This window comes from Homarus americanus, unplaced genomic scaffold (genome assembly GCF_018991925.1).
Source record: "Homarus americanus isolate GMGI-L3 unplaced genomic scaffold, GMGI_Hamer_2.0 scaffold56241, whole genome shotgun sequence".
Lineage (NCBI taxonomy): Eukaryota > Metazoa > Arthropoda > Malacostraca > Decapoda > Nephropidae > Homarus > Homarus americanus.
Genome location: NW_024740202.1, coordinates 5,772,320 through 5,779,756, shown reverse-complemented (window position 1 = coordinate 5,779,756; position 7,437 = coordinate 5,772,320).

Genomic DNA, 7,437 nt, shown 5'->3' with positions numbered 1-7,437 from the left:
TCACGTTTACATTCATTCATTATTTTTACGACGTACTATAGTAAACAAACGGCCTTGAGTTGCCAGCTGTCTCCAGCAGTGTTTGAAGAATCTTGAACGTGACTGTACATGTCCATATCTCGAATGTTTCATTATCCAGTTGCTGTATATCTGAAATAGAAAAGTATTTTATTTGTAATGACTACAAATTATATATATATATACTAAGTATAACAGTTTTGGTAAACCAGTTTGTTATACACCAACCTCCACTGAATAACTGTATTCTATACTGTAACGTAATTTATACTGTCCAGAGTTGCCGTTTCTTAAAATTTCTGCTAGGGAGGATAAATGGTGGCATCTGGCAACTTTAGATAGTTTGATCCCCAGCCACGTCACTCAAGATAAAACATCTCCATTGTTATATAAGGTCTTATATCACGAACATCTCAATATGAAAATATTTAATTTAATCATTCAACAAATCGACATGTATTCATCATGTACGATGTATTATATAAAATTTTAGGCCCGATATTAATTTCGTCTTCCATTAGTTCTCCTGTATTACAATTTTTTACATGTTACTTTAACAACGTTCAACAAACTTAGCCTCATGTTTCAGAGATATGGTATACGATCATATTATACAATTAAAGAGAATGTATCGACATATATACTGTAGGAGTCAGGGTTGGAAAAAATCATGATTTAAAAAAAAAAAAAAAAAATCAATTTATTTGATTTAAATCGGATTTTTTTTTATTTAAATCGATTTTTTTTACTAATTGCATTAAAATAGTATTTTTAAACCATAAAAAAAGTATTTTTCAACCAAAGCTTATTCAGGATAATAAACAGAAAATTGGCATTAAGATATTTATGCAGTAGATGTACCAATGGAATTTAACACAATAATATTCTTTTTGTAAAATAAAAAAAAAACAGGTAACATATCTTACATTTGAGTGCACAAATCCAAACGTAATAATGAAATTTAACATAAATGCTCTTATAGGATTACAGTGTTTCAAAAATTAATAACTTAACTTCTTCAAGTCAACAGAATAATATTCTCATTTTGTAAAAAAAAATAATACTGGTAAGTTTATTTTCTTACATTTGTAGGATTATAGTGTATTAAGAATTACCGGTAATAACTTCAAGTCAACACAATATTCTCATTCTGTAAACAACAAAAATAGTTCAAAACATTTTAATTAGCTTAGTTGAACATTGAAATGCTTATGTACTGTGACAAGCTTAGATGCCTTTTCCTGTCCTTGGCGATTTCTTACCTCTGAGTGTACAAATCCATATGTGGAAAAAATTCTCTCAACCCCTGCTGATGATGCAACAGCTGTAAATAATTGCCTAGGAACATCCATTACATTTTCTGTCATATCATTGGCAAAATACTGCCACCAAGCAAGGGGTGAGAGAGATTTTACAACATCTTTACCAAAATAGACCTCTTTAAATGGTTCACTTCTTCCATGGAAGGACATTAATGTTGAAAGGAAATGTGGAAGAGACTCGCACACATACTGTTCTGCAATGTCTCGCTGCTCAGGAGTCAGATGTCTGCCCTGATACCTTGGATCTATCACATGAGCTAGAAAATGGGTAGGTGTCAATGTTCTCTCTGGACACAGTCCAATGCCACAGCAATAGGCTTAAGTCTCTCTGAATAGTCTTCTGCAGTTCTTTTTAATGCCTTATCATTAACTTTCCTTTCAATTTTCTTATCAATGTCTTCACTATTTTCTTTGCACACTTTGACAAGGGTCTCCCAGTTCTTTAAATAAGATTCAATAGAATCTGTCACTGTGTTCCATCGTGTGTCTGATGGCATTACTAGCATTGTTCCTCCTGCTCTTCTATACAAAGATCCTGGGATGTGATGATTTCTGAAGTACTTAATGATTTCAGTAATGTGCTCCTTAATGTTCTTGATTTGCAGGTCTTGTGAAAGCAAATTTAACAGGTGTGCAGAGCAACCATATGTTATAATGGATTTATCTTGTCCGAATTCACTTCTCATTTTTGCCATATTAGCAGCATTATCTGTTACACAGCCTCTTACTGTGCATCCAAATTTGTCTTCACACTTTTTTGTAGCACATTCAGCTAATTTCAACAGATATTCAGCTGTGTGTCTTGATTCTGTGTCTATAGAGTCAACAAGATAAATACGGTTGTCCGCTGTTAAAGTTATGCATACTATAGGCTCATTATGAACATTACTCCATCCATCCATGGCCATGCAAACTGTTTTCCCATTAGGTTCTTCTGAATAATTCTTAATCACTGAATCGTAGGTCTGATCCAAAAGAGACCCTCCAATTTGATGTCTATTAGGTGGAACATATCCTGGTCTTAGCATTTTAATCATCTTGATGTTATTAGCCTGCTGCATTGCATATACTTTTCAATCATGTAGAATAAAAAGAGAAAACAGTTATTAGTAAAAAAATCATTTTGATTTCAATCATGATTTTTTTACTCTGATTTAAATCGATTTAAATCATGTGATTCAAATCATTTGATTAAAATCATAACAACCCTGGAAGGAGTACGTGATATTATGTTGTCTAACACTCAGGATGGGATTGATGGAAACTCTAGGTGTTGGTTTTCTTATATAAAATATATCATATGAAAGACAGTCTGGTGCTGGAGATGCCGTGCGGTGAGAAGCTTGTGGTGAGAGACACGCTCAGTGAGTAGCGAGCTTGAGGTATCTGTGCAGGAGCTTCGTTAGAGGAGATGTTGCGTGTTGCTGTCCTCCAGGGTGAATGAAGGCTGGACAGTAGGGAGTGACAGTTTGGCAAAAGTTTTCAAAATCTAATTGCTTGGGTTGGAGTATTTGTCTATCGGCCACGCTAATTCCGAATATGTTTGAGTTTTTTACATCATTGCATTAGAAGGTTTGTGGATACTTTTGGGTTTGGCATGAAAAACGCGAAAAAACTGTAAATAATATAGGGACTGGCAATGTGGCACAACCTGTTAAAATCAAGTTATTGAATTGGATTATTCGACTACTGTGTACACTGGTTCATAATATGCTATTGTTTTACAACTCAATGCGCTACAAATTATGCCGATATTTTTGCTGCAAGTCACCACATACGTATATTTCGAAAACCAGGGCCCAATATTACCCCCCCCCCACCTTGGCCGCTCGTTTGGTTACTAGCATACTGTCGCATTGGAATGCGGGTGTAGTTTGTAGGGGATAGATCCACTAAAATACCAACAAATCTCAAGCATGAATGCAATGTGATAAAAAGTTTTATAATAAATTAGGAGAATTCAAAATTAACAATTTGCATCGTCACTACCAACAACAACTACTACTAAAAAGCAGAGAGACTCATTTAAAAACTTAATTTGATCAAGACAGATACCAGTAACAAGTTACAGATGCTTTTTTTTTTTTTTGGCATTTAAGAATAAGATTGAGAAAATTCAACAAAATGTTTTATATTTCCTACAATACTGTGGAAAACGTGATAATTTATCTCAAGTAACTGTTTTTTAATAACAATATACATTAGTTATACCGGTAATCAACAAATTTTAATATATAAGATACTTCATGGATACACACAATACTAATAGGGAAGAAGAGGAGAAAGAAGAAAAAAGAAAACTAAAAAAGTTATCTTTGTAGTATGTGACCCACAAGTACATTACCTAGATTTAGACTCCATTTCAACAGAAGCTAGAAAAGGGACTGAATGGATGAATACTGCAATACACAGAATGCGCCTTAAAAGGCGGTGTGATGATACGTCAATCCAAATATCTGCTATTTTTAACAGAAAGTCATCGAAAGGATGTATATATGATAATAGATTTAGTTGTGGAATCAATGATGTAATACATTCAATAAATTAATTGAAATTTCTGACCTAGATTTAGTTGTTTACACCATATGTTAACCAAAATAATACAAACACCTATATTCTGTTAAGAAAGTATAGCATGTAGGGTTGAAGTCTGCTTCATTAAAAGTTATGATATTCAAAAAGTGGCTGGCAGACGAGGTCTTCCCACCAGTCCTGTTAAATCTTCTTTATTTTTTTACCAATTGAATAAAAGAGTTTGATTTGAAAAAGAGGAATGACATACTGTTTAAATCACTTAACCTTTAATTGTATTGCTGATCCAAGCGAGGAAACATGTGGCCATAGGGAGGTATCCATAAGTTATATATTTCCTTACAACGATGACGACGACAAAACACTTAAGGTTTTGTATACTTTTCACAGTTCTTCCAAATTTGATAACGATTATAATAATACAAATTTAAAATGTATCAAGGATACTTACAATGTTTGGGATATACTGTATAGGATATATTTGAGGACTTAGAATACAGTCCCCGAGTGAAACTTATTTACCAACACTATGAACATGAGAAGTGGATACGGGGAGGCGAGTTGATGAATTTGATTTTAAACCGAGTGAAAGTGGACCGTCAATACTATTATGGAATATCCCCCATCTATAAAAATTTTAAAATAGTCTGTCGTTTAGAATATGAAATATTTGAATATGTTTTTGTAGAATTACATGCCATCTGTGATAATTTACAATATAAACCAGATCATTTAATTTATATAGGTTTAAATCTTGAATTGTTTTTTAATGTTATTGGTACTCAATTAAAAAGCGAAGAATTTGATTTGATTTATAATTCGCTGCAAGATGATGGTTACTCTATCCCACGAAATATCTACTCCCTACCGCGCACCCTCCAGTCTTTATCAATATCAAATATAGTTGAACACGATATAGCATACGGTAAATTACCTCGTTTCTTTACCACAACTATAATATTTCTTAGGAAACTGTTAGTTTATAAGAAAATTATTCAACAAACCAAAAATCTATGTAATTGTTCCTGGACAACATATAGGAATTACAGAAACATAAACTAAAAATAATTCATAAAGCCATCATCAAACATTTGTTTCTGTCCTCTTGGAGAAGAATTACAATCATTTACATTGTGTTTAGCTTTGTATAGAGTGCAAGCACTTTCTTTATGAATGAAGGGTGGCTGTTATCAGTTTAGACTATATCTCCCCCTATTAATACACTTAGTATAGATATAGGGTATATAAAGCAGTATCGGGTACTAGTCATTTATTGGTCTTGAATACATGTATGGTTACTATATTTCATTATTCCATTAGGCGATATTGGTATATTCTCCAATTGCATCAGATTATATATTGATATATATAGTGCTACGCCGTCTCTTAATTTACTTTAATATCCAAGGTTCTAGGCGTAACCAAAGAAAAAGTAAAGTGAAGTAAATCAAAAGGGAATAAAAATAAATAAAGTAAACCTTTAAGAATTTAATTAAATTAAATATTAACACAATAAAGAGCCTCGTAGGCTGTCACAACAAATTGATTCACTATCGAAACTTTTAAGACACAAATGATACTAAACATCAAAAGAACTGCTTAAATATATAGAATATAAATAAAGCACTGGATTACGTTAACACTACATAAACATATAAAATAACTAACACTGAAATTAACTAACGTGAAACAACACTGAATTACTTAAATGTAACCAAGCAAACACTGATGAACACATAAGAGACATGAATAGGTACTCACATAGATATACCACATTAGTGGCGACAGGAACAACACATAAATAAATTAAAGTATAAGTAACAGGTGACGGGAGTCACTCAAAAAAACGTGAACTGAATGACAAAGAGGACTGGACTGAACTCCGTCAGTTGGTGGACCACTATATATAGGGTCAATTCCCTCCAAAAACCAGCCTGTGATACATAGGTCGTTTAACGATGCAGATGGTCGTTAGAGGAACAAAGAATGCTTGTTACAATACTAAATGAAGAAATGAGATGGGCTTGAACAAATAATAACAGTTAAAACCTTAACAGCACAGGGTAAGGTGACTAGATTATATAATAGTAAATATAACACATCATTACAGGAATAACATGGAACAACATGGAAGCATGTTATATAAAAAAAAATAGAAAAATACGACACGGTCGTAAGAATAATAACTAAAATATTGGAGGAAGCTTGAACTCCTCAGTCCTGGGTCTAAAACATATATAAACAAAACAACCAACTGAAATATTAGGCAAAAGCACAAAGTATAATCTTCCTCCTCTCTCCTCTCTCCTCCTTTCTCTCCTCCTATTTCCTCATTCCGCCCCCTCCTTTTCCTTCATATAGTCTGCTGGGTAAGCCTGCTATTGTAACGATCTGGTTAGTCATCTTCATCATCATCTGCATCGTCGTCGTCGCCAGATGACGGTAGAGGATAATTATTGTCACTTAAACCTCCATAGCCATGTTCTTCATTCATCTGTATAAACAATACTGTTTTTAATATAATACAGTTGAAACGTAGACTACGTTGGTGAAAGTTTTCAAGTGCCTTGAGGTGCCTCCTGTATGTGACCCATGTCTCACTGCCATATATAAGAGTGTGGAGGACCACTGCTCGATGTACGTGCAGTTTTGTAGATAATTTCATGCAGATGGTCGTTAGAGAAACAAAGAATGCTTGTTACAATATTAAATGAAGAAATAAGATGGACTTGAACAAATAATAACAGTTAAAACCTTAACAGCACAGGGTAAGGTGACTAGATTATTTAATAGTAAATATAACACATCATTACAGGAATAATATGGAACAACATGGAAGCATGTTATATAAAAAAAAATAGAAAAATACAACACGGTCGTAACAATAATAACTAAAGCATTGGCGGAAGCTTGAACTCCTCAGTCCTGGGTCTTGAACATATATAAACAAAACAACCAACTGAAATATTAGGCAAAAACACAAAGTATAATCTTCCTCCTATCTCCTCCTCTCGCTCTCCTCCTATTGCCTCATTCCGCCCCCTCCTTTTCCTTCATATAGTCTGCTGGGTAAGGCTGCTATTATAACGATCGGGTTAGTCATCTTCATCATCATCTGCATCGTCGTCATCGCCAGATGACGGTAGAGGATAATTATCGTCACTTAAACCTCCATAGCCATGTTCTTCATTCATCTGTGAAACAATACTGTTTTTAATATGATACAGATGAAACGTAGATTACATTGGTGAAAGTTTTCAAGTGCCTTGAGGTGCCTCCTGTATGTGACCCATGTCTCACTGCCATATATAAGAGTGTGGAGGACCACTGCTCGATATACGTGCAGCTTTGTAGATAATTTCAGCTCCCTACAGCTGAAGACACGATTTCGGAGTCTGCCAAAGGCTTGAGATGCATATCTGATTCAATGCTGAATCTCTTCATCGATGTCTGCGGTGGTAGACAGGTGGGAGCCGAGATACTGAAAGTGGGCAACATTAGAAAGGGTAAACACTTAAGTTGGATGCATGGTGGAGGTGTGGCTGAACCAGGGGAAGGTTGAAAG